The sequence below is a fragment of the Gambusia affinis genome, linkage group LG08 (genome assembly GCF_019740435.1).
Source record: "Gambusia affinis linkage group LG08, SWU_Gaff_1.0, whole genome shotgun sequence".
NCBI classification, from domain to species: domain Eukaryota; kingdom Metazoa; phylum Chordata; class Actinopteri; order Cyprinodontiformes; family Poeciliidae; genus Gambusia; species Gambusia affinis.
Genome location: NC_057875.1, coordinates 23,486,601 through 23,499,451, shown reverse-complemented (window position 1 = coordinate 23,499,451; position 12,851 = coordinate 23,486,601). Strand labels below are relative to the sequence as shown.

General features: G+C 36.5%; 1 protein-coding gene across 3 annotated transcripts in view; it reads left to right on the top strand.

Moving 5' to 3' along the window:
- Positions 1–12,851, top strand: part of peak1 (pseudopodium-enriched atypical kinase 1) — an 85,735-nt gene that overhangs the window by 19,424 nt on the left and 53,460 nt on the right. The window lies entirely within an intron of this gene.

Genomic DNA, 12,851 nt, shown 5'->3' with positions numbered 1-12,851 from the left:
TCTTGTGTTTTAAAATACACAAAATAGGATGTTATGTGACAAAAAATAGCCAAGTAAAAAAAAAACCCCAGAAATGTTCCGCTTCCGTGTCATTTTATAAAACATAACTGAGTTTGAGATTCATATTAAGATGTGCAGTTTCTATCTGAAAACCAGAAGAAGGAGAGCTGAATATTTTCCGGTAAACGTTATTCGTATTTCCATGTGTGCCGTCTGATTTTTCTTCTTCTGTAGTTACGGGATCACTCCAGTTTTAGTGAAAATGCTCCAGGAGGAAAGGTTTCAGCACAAAGTGTTACTGTTTCTGCATTTTGTTATGGTGGGAGACTTTCAGTGTTCCAACATTATGAAACACGCTAGACTGAGATTTATTTGGTATTTAGCAACAGATGGCAGTAAAATCCTTAGTTTCTGCAAATAAGTTGTTTTGTCTGTGGCTTTTTTATATTAGCAGTCGTATTAGATTTACAGCTTGCTATACATTTAATGAACTTGGAAGATATGAGTAGCATAGTAATGTTTCTGACATGACCTCTAATGTTGCATCATAAATCAGCCAATAGTGGATGCACTGTGTCCTAGTATTTCCACAATAGGCAAAAGTTTTATTTCTCATGTTTGCTTTGGTAACAGTTCAGATAAGTTTTCTTTCACAAGAAAAAAATATTTAAATACACATGTAACATGTTTTTTTTAAAAGATAAGAAAAATCGACTGCTGTCTTCAGATTGAAATTAAAAATGTTTGAAGCGTAAATATTGGTGCGCCGATCTGTTGGCCAGTGATCAAAATCAAAGTTTTGAACTTTCTGAGCTCCTTTTTAATCTGTTTTTTTTATTATTATTTTTTTTTAAGATATTCTTTGAAAATCAACCGGTCGTAAACTCCAAAATCTTATTTTTTTCTGTACAGTGGATTCATCAAACTACTAGATTGTCAGTGAAATTTAACTATCTGTTCTGTCAGTAGGGTGTTTTAAGAAGAAAGTTAGAGGATGTACATAGATGTGAGAAGATATTTTAAAAAGAAAGTTTATTTTGAGACATGTTTGTGGTCCACCCCAGCTGTAAGAGAGTGAGAGAGAGTGAGTCTTCAGTAGATAAAAGGAGTATTACAACAAAAGTTTCTGTTTTTTATCTATAAGAGCTTTTAACTTCTGTCATGAAGCACGCCAAATTTGTAAATTACTTGTCATTTTAATATTGAAATCATGTTTTATACTGTCTGCTCTCTATTACACTGTGTGAAATAATTGCTTAAAATAATAAAACTTTGTTATTAGCTGCATTTCCACTGTCCGTACAACTGCACAAATTAGAATTACGAAAACAAATCTGCTTAATGTAAACATGCCAATTTGTATCAAAATCTTTTTTGAGAAAAGGATTCTTCCTTAGGGTGAGGTGATTTTCGGACGTATTGAAATGAGTGTATTCCACAAAACTGGGGTTGAGACACTTTTTTTGCATCACACGAGTTATGATCAACAACCTTGTGTCTTTTCAGCAGAGACAAGCTTTTTAAAACTTAACATTGTACTTTCATTCTGCAGTGCGTAAAAGGAGATACTCTTCTAATCCATTCATTTTGTGTCGGGTTTAAAAGCGCTGCCTCTATAAAAAACCTGCAGTGTGTTTTTTCTGTCATGATCAAAGATTAAATAAAGTTCAAATAAATAGTTACAAACAAAATCGCCTTATCTTAAGTCAGAACTGGCAGGTCAGAGTTGAAAGTAAGCCAGTGAAAGCTTGGTCAGTTCATCTTCAGGCTAAAGCTCATGTCCTGTACCAGTGTTTAAATGTTGCCTTTAGATGACCGGTGCAATCTGAGGCCAAGTGCTCCTGAGTCCCACTGGAGGTTTAGAGCACTGTGAAAGTCAATGTATATTGACTGACGGTAAACAGCCTGTGTGTAGATCCATCATTTCTTTGACTCATGGATGCTCGTAAAGTTCCTCTGTTTATCGATCGTTGCGTTTGGCCTTTGTAATTGTCAGTGACGAACGGACAGGAATGTGTCCTGTGCTTTTTACCTCTCGTGTTACCACTCCGGCTCTGCTCCTGAAAGTGCCCGTTGAAGAATAAATCATGTACAGTTTTCCCATTATTACCCTCTTTATGGGACTTAATTGAATTGTACCATAGAAAGTGTATACTTTGCAGCAAAAAAGTGTGAAAGAGGAGAAAAAGGCTCGACCCATTATGTCCTTGAAGCCTATTGTGTTAAAATCAGCAGAGATCAATAAATTAGTAAGCATCTGGAACATGTAGTCCTATCATACTCTTGTGTTTCAGCCCCCCATTCAACTCACAAGCCCTTTGTGTTTGTCCTGCTAAGTGCAGTGTGCAAGCTAGCAGCTGTTGGAGTTCCCATTAGAGAACAGAAATGGATTTCACAAAGAGTCACAGATGTCTCAGACATCAATATAAAAAAATCTGTGGGTCAGCTCTGTGCTCCTTTTCCTTCAACTACCGTTTCAGGGAAGTGGATGTGTGGATGCTACGCTGTATGCTAAGCTGTATGCTACGCACACGCTTCCCAACCCTGACAGTAATTGAATAATTACAGGTGGGATGATAATTTCTACAAATGATGCACAAAAATGTAAACAAAGCAATGACCGCTGGATGACTTTTAGAAAACTCTACCCTGTTGATTTAGCTTTTTCTTGAACTTCTCCACTGCCTTGGAATATTTTCTTTAACTTTTTAGATGTACTTTGGTCCTTGACAGATAAGAGCGTTTGACGAGCGGTGGGTGGAAGTTTCCCACAAATTCCACTAAGTTGTGTCTCCATGTCGCATGCTTTAGTTACCCTGAGTCCATTTCACTTTAGTTATGGTAGGAATGTGCCATTGCATGAGAAAAGGTCATCATGGCTCTCTCAAGTCCTTAGTCAGGGCTCCCAACATAAGGACATTCTTTCCCACACACGTAACCATGATCTGTTTCATCAATAAAATAACTGCAAATGTTTATTATCTTTGGAGCTTGTCTGTTCTTTTACTCAGAGCCTTTAGATGATGTAAAAATAAACACATTTTTCTGAAAAGACTTGCTCAGTTCAGTCTAGTTTATAAATAAACCCACAGTTGTTCCAGTTTATTACTGGCTTCACAAATTAATAACTTCCATATAGTAACCACTAAAACGTTATCTATACCCTCATCATTTCATCTCTGTCTTGTGTTTTAGTAGATACCTACTTTAGCTAAATACTGCTAAAGCATCATTTAAACAAGCTAAATAATGCTAAAGCAGGTCTTTTGCTAAATAATGGTGAAACATTATTTAGTTAAAAACCTGCTTCAGCTAAAGCAGACTCACTTCATTCTAATTTATAGATAAACACACAGTTGTTCCAGTTTATTACTGGCTTCACTAATTAATAACGTTCTTAGTAACCACTAAAATCTTATCTACATTATTTAGCCTAGCATTATTTACCTGCTGAAGCAAAGCCTTTAGCTTTAGCTAAAGCAGGTGTCATCTGACAGTTTTGATTTGTGACAAATTTCAAGAACGTTTGTCACAACTTTAATTTACTCCATGTTACGGCGCTACTACAAAACTACACGACTGCTACTGAACTTTCCAAAAAATAGCCTGACATTGCTAATCACATACAACACTATGCAGACACTTTGTCTGCACTTATGAAGAGTCACGTCACAAACTGATTAATTCCGTTAATAATTCTTTTAAAACTTTGGCATTCAAAGAAAAGTAAAACTTTCCTCCCCAGAAAGTCATTTGATTCTTAGATATTGAGACAAGATGGTGACCTCATGGCAGAAAGTAGTGCTTCCTGACTCAGTGGAAGATTTTGACTCTTCATCCATTATACATGAAATATTCAAGACAAGGGGCACATCCAATATTTCCTAAGCTGTCACATGACTTTATTTGTGTCTAAAGCTAATGGCTACTATTAGAATTAACGATGGTGGTAAAAGACTAATGATCACAGTAATGTGAGGACCAGAAAGAGTGCAAGACTCAGAACATCAGTTTTATGGCTGGATTAATGGATAATACATCGGCTAAAACTCAACTTCAATATTAGTTGTCATTGATTCTCATGGACTTATAAACACAATCTTTTTTTCTTTTTCTTTTTTTTTTTTACAGTGTGTGCGTTTCTGTCCTGTTGGAAAATATCGAACAGTGTATCAATCAACACCTCAAAGACTTGGATTCGGATCAAATCAGGGGAAATACAGAAAGTGTTCTTATAGATAGTATCCCTTACCTCATAATGCTGTCATGTTATCTGATTTTCCGATTTATTATCCACCAGTTTGCCCAGTGACTTTAAACTGGATCTCCACTAAGTCCTTTGGTCTTGCCACCAATTGTTTTATTGGTAATTCAGCTTTGTCTTGGCGGTCTCTTTAACGAGACTGATGTTTCAGCTGTTCAGCTTCTGGCCTGGCCTGTGCGGCTCAGGCTTTGAAAATGGAGAGACAATTTGGACTTAAAGCAGGACAGAGCTTAAAGCAGAGATGAAAGAAGTTGTGGAAGTACCAGTTGTATTGATTGACAATAGCTGGCAAATTAGCCTGGGCTGCCACTACCAGTGATCATGTTTTAATTAACCCATCTGCTTATTTTCAAATTATTAATGATTAAAACTGATTGTAAATGACAACTTTATGGTTTGTAAAAAACGTTTTAGGATCAAGCGGTTGATCCTTCTGCAGTTTTAAAAGAAGAACCAAATGCTGCTGTAAGATCCAACTTTCTGCAAACGTTTTTTGTGTAAAGTATATTGTTTACTTCATAATCCAAATTCTGACTGTTTTATCTTCGTTGTATTTCATTTTTGTTCATAAAGCACAGTAGTGAAGTTAGAGAAACAAACCAGAAACGGAGCTAATCACGAGTCAAGTCACTGCGAAGTGATTTGTTTCTCCATCTTCAGCCTAATGCTGCATGCAACAAATTATGTTTCACACACAAACTTAGGCAGCAGTGTAAAATGGTTGTTTTTTTAGCAGCATGTTCCCCTGAGGCATCATAGTCTTAATTGGACTCAATGAATCACTGTATAACTGTAAAATTGCTTATGAATTAAATGCCTTGTTTGAGTAAAGAAAGGTTTGTGATTTGTATATTCAGAGTTTATTTAGCATATAAATCCTCTTAAGTATTATATTTGAAATATAAAAATTAAAAACACTATTTCAGACCAGTGTAACTTGAGTTTAGAGTGGATTACATGTGAGAGAGCTGCTCTGCTGCGTATCCTTGGCTTGTTGTGACTACTCGACTCCCAGCCAGACCCCTGATCTTCCCACCCTCTTTAACATGTTTTTTCAGCTGTGTTTACATTCTAGGCTCCCTAAAAGTTGAAAAGTGGGCTGAATGCCTTCCCCAGTCCTCACCCGCTGACATCTGTCAAGTCTGATTATCATTCCAAACCAGCATTCCTCAGCTCTTGTGCATAGTGAGCTCTTACAAGTTGGAAAAACTTCCCAAAAATTCACAGAGGGAGACAAACATTGTTTCAAGGTCACTTAAAACAAGCTCCAAATGTTTTCAAGTAACCAGATATTTCCAAATATTCAAATGAATATAAGAAACTTTATATAAAAATAGAAAATACAGGCATTTACAGGAATAACATCTTTCCAAGACATGTTTTGTTGATTTTAACTAGCTGATTGATGGAATGAAAAGACTGAAATTACATTGCAGCCGTAATGCTTCATGCTAGCCTTTGACTTTTGCATAAGTACTGCATATGTAATTTGTGATCAATACCTTAAGCCGATATGTTCGCAAGCCGGTAAGAGTGTTGTGTTCATTATGCAATATTAGTAAGTATGAAAATAGACCTACTGAGCTATATGACGTTTCATTACTATTGTGCAGAAAGTCCCATCCTATCTCTTTCTCTGTTATTGATCAGTCGCAACCCTGTCTTAGGTAGTTATTGTTAAAAAGAAATTTACACAGGAGCAGAATGACACACTTAGCAACAACTAACAGATTTTCAGCTTGATCAGTACAGATCAAAGATTGGTTGGTTGGCACTTCAAAAATCAGAAACCATCGACGCTGCGGTATCACATTGTAGTGACAACACTCTTCAGTGTATTTGCTATTACTGACAGAAGAAGGCTCAGTATTTGTAAATTTTAGCACAGGCTGTGTGTTTTAAAAGGAAGTTAGAGGCAGTGCAGAAGGTAGGAAACTATTTTAAATAAAAATACATTTTCCATGACATTTCTACAGTTCTAGTTCGCAACAGAGCAAAAATACATTAAGACTTCACTGGGTACAGTTCAAAACTTTGAACCGAGATTCAAAGTTATGAACGTTTTCTTCTAAAAATTACAATAAATCTTTTCATTGCTAATTTTTTTTTTTAACATTCTTATTATTTAAGACAAATTTTAATCAACCTAATACAACATTAGGGAGTCAAACAGTCATGGATTGGAAGTCAAACACAAATCTTCAGTCTATATGCATCTCAACAAACAATAAGATCCACCAAGGTTTAATGTTAACAATTGATAAATGGGAATAAAAGTAAAAAATTTTTAGTTAAAAATTTGTTCTGATTTGTTACCAGAATCATAAACTTCCAACTGTCTATAATGGGTTTTTTTAAATTATCATTTCACATAATTTCTTTTAAATGCATAAATTATTTTTGTATTTTTTTATTTTTTATTTGAATTTTATTTTGAATGCCTGCTATTTTGAACATCATTTTATAGACGCAGCTCGAACAAAAACGTCTCATCATTTTTGACCAATCGTGCTGTGGTCTGGCAGCACAATTCTGACACATCACTATGTGGATATTACAGCATTCAGGTTCGTTGGCTTGTTAAAGTCCATTATTATTTGGTGACTTAATATTTTTATTGTCCTAGAAGTTGAAATAAACTTCAACAAAAAGTACAATCCTGGAATAGATTTTTCATCATTTAAAATATAAAAAGAAAGAAAAGGATGGAAAAAAGGTGAAAAGTGAAAGAAACAGACACCATGAGCAAAGTTGGACTGATAGGTTTTCAAAGACGCAAAAATTAATTTATCCAAAAAAAAACCCCAACAACAACAACAACAAAAAAAAAACGGCCGTGTGATGAAAGGTTTAGCCATCCATCAAATTTTCCAGACAGCCATTTATTTAGGCGGTCACGGCATGATTACTTAGTTATGATGATGGACAGTTGTGAAGAATGTTGTTCCACTGACGAGGCCAGAAGACAGATGGATCGCGTTGTGGTAATGTCGTCAAGATGTTAGCAGTCAAGTTGCGTCATTTGTAAAGAATGAGTGATGATTAAACCAGATAGATCACTCGCCTCAGACGTTTAAAGAAGTGCAGCATTTCAATACTTGCACCAAACAGATAAATGGACCCGTCCTTTTCAGGTTTTATGCATAAAGATGTTCTCAAAAGCTTACAATTTGGATATAGGAACTGAAAATCAGAGGGCTTCTTTTTTTATTTAAGGTTAACAGCAGGAGCTGCACTGTGAGTGAGTGTGTCCCCTCTAAAAAGGCCCCACGGCACCGATTCATCCCAGGCCGGCTTCTAGATGCCATAAATAGTTTATCTGAGTGCTGCAGTACAAATGTTTTCATGCTTCATCCTATTCTTTAATTCCCAGCATTTAACTGTTTGCGTTAAGTGCAGACAGTGGGACCAGTAAAAATCTGTTGAGGTGAATTACGGCCAGCAGACAGAGAAAGTTCCAGTAGCTTGAATCTGATATGAAGGCAAGTGAGATAAAAGGTGCCACACTTTATCAGTGAATCTCACGGACCCCTCGAGGGTTCTTTGAACATCTCGAAGCTTTTCCACGTCTAAAGAGGGTTTTTTTTTTTTTTCCAGCCTCTTACAGATGCAAATTTATGATGGTCTCCCTCCAGTATCACAAGGTAATAACTTTTATCCCCAAATTGATGGCGTTTCCCTTTTCTTTGGAAACATCGCGTTACCTCCTGCCAGAGGGCCCGCGGAGCCAAGTTTTTCTTCTGTCGCCAAATGACCAAAATTAAATTAGATTTTCCGGGAGGCGGGGAGAGGAAGTGAAAACTATTTTCAGAGAGAAAAGTGGGACAGGGTTAAAATTGACCAGAAACTGCACGTCATTTTGTATTCTGTCACACTGAAATACGAGGCAAAGACTTTTTGTTTTGCTTCCTGATATTTGCAAACGCGAATGTCCTCTTTTTGGACTGACTGAGGTATTTTTTTTTTATTTTTTAGTTGTATTATAAAATTTCAGGAGTTCTTTTAAGGTGAAAAATGGAACATCAAGATCAGAGACTTCCCACCAGGCTCTCCTGCTTTCCTCTGCAAAAACGTAAGTAAGTTTAAAGTTAATTGGTTTCCATTGCATTCTGGAATTTTAAGTCATTTATCTCTATAAAGCATTTACTGAAACATCCTGTCGATTACACTGCTTTGCCTTTGTCTGCGCCGTTACTACGAAGCTTTGACGTGATTTGAGTTTATATCGTACCCAAATAAAAATCTGTTTCTGTGGTCTGGCAGCACGATGTTGTGCAGATCTTTTCCACTCATCAAATCAATGCAACATGGTTAAATTCACAGCAGTCTGCTGCTTCATTATGACAGATGCCCAAAACCTGTCATGCTGCAACACGATATTTCTCCTAAGGCCTTCATTGCCCGAGCCGTGGTTCTGGCAGCGTTGTGATGTCCTGTTGCTGCACGTTTCCCACAGGCTCAGCTGTTGACGGAATGCATGGTTGGTGGAGTTGAAATACATTTTAGCAGGATGGCATAGATGTGCGCGCTTCGTCTGAGGGGAGTGAAGCATGACCTGCTGAGGGGTTTTGCAGCTCTTTTAAAACCCAAAACATGATGGGGTTCGGAATAGATAAAAAAAATCTGTGGCAGGGACGATGCAGAGGATTCTGAACTAGAAGAGGGAATCTGGACTGTATGATGGTAGCTAATTTAATGTGAACAAAATTAGTTTTAGAGGCATTTGTTGAAAATGTTGCACAGTGGTAAACTATGTTTAAGGAATATTGCTTTTTTTAAAAACATTTTTTTAGGTACTTTTGGGTTCTTACTAGCCAAGGTACGAACCCAACTGGATGTGCACTTACCTTGAAGACGTAGTCAAGATTTGTAATTTGGAAGCAAATCTAAGCAACACTCTCAGTTGGGCCACCATTTTTTTCTTTCCGTCTTTTCATGTCATATACTGCAGGGTTTCCCTCAGTGTATTATAAGCCTTGCGGGCCACCAGGCTTTACTTGTGCCCCCATCAGACTTGGCGTTGTTTATTTACTTCTGTTTTTTGTTTAAATTATTGTCTTTTTCAAGACTTTATAGTTGGTGTTTAGATATTAATCTTCTAGTCTTCCAATAACACATAACTATCAAGTGATATTTTCAAATTTTCTGTCAACTTTAAACATTTTTTAACTCAGAAACATGGCGGTGGGCTGGACTGCCCTAGTGCCCTGAGCACTGCGGTTGGCAAGTTCTCTGGAGGAAACCCTTAAGGCTTGGACTAGACATAAAAGCTGCAAGTTTTACTTTGAAAGGCTGCACTCGATTATTAGCGAGTGATGTTGATGAATTGTGAGATGTTAATGACTCCTAACAATCTGTTCTTAATGGTGACTAATATCTGCAAATAAAAGCTGCAATAAATGTCATTAAGTCAATTAGGAGACAAAACAAACATAGCATGCATCTGATTTGTTGGATCGCTGTCTTCTCCCAAAAGAGACCTAACAGAAAATGGAAGTAATTAGTCACCATGTTACATAAGTCTTGTTGCTACCGATGGGGCTTTTAACGACCATTATATACCAACCTTTAAGGTGGAAAGAACTTGCCGTGTTTTGAGAATCCACTTGCCTTCCCAACAAAATTGAGAAATCACATTTCATGTTCCTTTTTTTTCCTCTTCATGATTTCCAAGACATGCCTAAGCGTATCGAGCTTTATCTGGAATCTTCACTCTGAAATTTAACATCCATATTCGCATGCAGGGTCCCACTTTCACGCTGAGCAGTGAAGAAATTCACTTCCAGCAGCATTTGGTTCCTGGTGTCTATTACAGATTAGACTTCAAAGAGCTAATTTAGGACCGACGTCCTAAAAATAGAAGAGCAACTCAAGGCTGTAAAACTCAGCGGGGAATGCCTGTGTTCACGTTTCTAATTAATTCATTTCTATGCATCACTCGCCTTGCTGATGGACTGCACCATCTTGCTGTGTTTTAATGACTTCCTCATCACTTCTATTGCACAGATCAAGAGAGTTGAAGTATAGAAAAAGCGATACACTTGATATTCCCTACCCAGTTTTTTTTTTTTTCTCACTACCAGCAGTTCTTTCTCCTATTTATGGGATTCCTATTAAACAGAGAGAAAGCAGATCTGTCTGTCATCCCTGGCAGGGCTGCAAGTAACAAATATTTCATTGATCGATCCATTTATTCACTATTCTGACGATTAATCGTTTATTCAGATAAAAAATTTGTCACACTTTGCAGATTCTTCATTAAAATATTAAGTCTTCTCAGTTCAATGTTTGAAATGCATTAGAAGATGGAAATAAATGACTAAATCAAATAGATTTTTAAATAATAAAATAAGCATTTTATTTTCTAAAATGCTATAGCATAGCAGAGCATTCCTTTAGCCACTTGAGGAGTTTTGGGTTAAATATATGTTTTACGAAGGTGTTCATATCTTAAATGCAAAATATATGTATATATTTGGTACATTTTTGACCAAATTAAAACTCTGAATATGTTTTTTTAAGCAAATAGCCTTTTGTTTTGAGTCTATATAATCCAGTTAACTATTAATCGATTACTACAACAGTTGATGATTATTTCAATGATCGATTAATGACATTTAATCATTTCGGTCCTAATCCACAGTCGGATGATTCAGCACTATCTTGAGCTTGTATTCAACTTTCCCTGTTTCATGCAATTTGTTTTTCCTGAATGAAATGCTTCCGGTGCAGACGAGGGATCAGAACAGCTTTTTGTTTTTTTTTGTTTTTTTGTGTTTTTGAAACAAACGCACTCATGTGGCAAATACAGTAGATGCAAGGAGGAGATGCCTCTGGTTATGTTGGTGTTTTCTCTCAACACTTCACAAGAAAGCAAAGGTGAATATTTTCTCTTTGCTACCCAGAAGGTTTGTGTATAACTGCTGAAGCATAAAAATACCGCCTTTAGTCTTTGAATATGCTCCATGGAGAACCAAGTAGTTTTATGGTTTTTAATCTTTGAAAGAAAAAGAAAAGTGGAACCAGATTTTACTGCTTACCGTCACAGTTTGTTAATTGAAACTTTAATAAAATTAATTAATTAATCTAATTAACAGATGTATTGATCAAGATATGTTTGAAGGATGTATGATTTCTAGTATAATCTCCAGTAAAATTGTCATTGGTTTACAGCATAAATACCAAACATTTTAATACAAATGCATAACATTAGCAACTTGGTTTTTATTTTAAAGAAGAAATCCATTGTACTCCTATTGCTGCTAAAATGTTCATTTATAACTGTTTATTATTAAAGAATAATTTAATAACAGGGGTTTGCAAACTTGTTTGAACATAAAATGTTTCTTTTTTCCAAATATACAGGTCTCCCAGTAGAGTTGGATCTCAATTTGTAGTGTTTATTCTTTAAAAACAAGTAATTAAAGGGGACAAAGCACATTTTTTTCAATCTGCACTGCTTGTTTGAACAAAAAGTTAAACGTTTTGAGTTGACCATATAACCAGGATATATATGTTTGCAAATTTTATTTGTGGACATTATGCATATAATGCAGAAACTAACAGTGTTTTAACTCATGTTCCTAATAGCAATTAGCCTGTCAAAAGCTCATCAGGCCACATGCTAGTTATTCAAATTGGAACGTAGTTCAGTGTAGTACTTCACGATAAATCTGAAAAATGTTTCCATTGCAGTGCAGTATTCATTTTATGTAGACCTGTTTGGATTGCAGTACTTGTTGGCCAATATATTCCAGGTGTTATGAACTTGCATTTCATATTGGTGTAATATTTACTCAGTTGGACAGAGTCTCACAGCAACAGATGCTCACACTGGACACTAATGACATAACTCAAAATATAATTTGTGTCCAACCCGGCAATCAGAAATTTACCGACTTTATTGCCGTCTTTGCAACCGTAAATAATTCAGAACAGCTGAATTTGTTTTTCTTCTATGCAAGAGAAAGGGTGTTGGTCTTCTTTCAGTTAGCTGGCCAACAGTAGGCAGCAACAAGTGGGGGAGGGGCAGAACTCCATTCCTTCAAACAGCTGGAGAACACGCCCGTCTCTCTGGCACGTTCTCTGGCATCTCACTTTAAACTGTAGGAACAATATGAATTTATAGTAAGCGGCCTATTCCTAATGCTGCATGTTTTTGTTTTGCTTTCTGTGGCTATATTTGTTTTCAAGCAGTTTTATAATTGAGGACCTAGACATGCACATGTTCACAATCCACCTTAAACTTGATAATGTCGTTCAACTTAGAGAGAGTTTCTTCCTTCCTTCTGATTTTTGCCGCTGTTATAAAGTGCGTGGTGTCTGGCTTTTTCATCTTCTCCCATGTCTGCACTTTTTTTTCCCCGCCATCCATCTACCTCAGAGGACTTCTAACAGTTCTGTTTCAGACTAACATAGGCTTTTAGAGACATGCAGCAATCAGCCCAAAGGAGGACAGTATGAGCAGGCAGGGCAGAGACATTATTTTCTACTTAACAATCACAGCCCCATTCTCCCTTTCCTGTCATCCCTTGTTTTTGTTCACTTCTCCCCAGGGCTGTTTATAGGAACTCATTGTCTCTGCTTT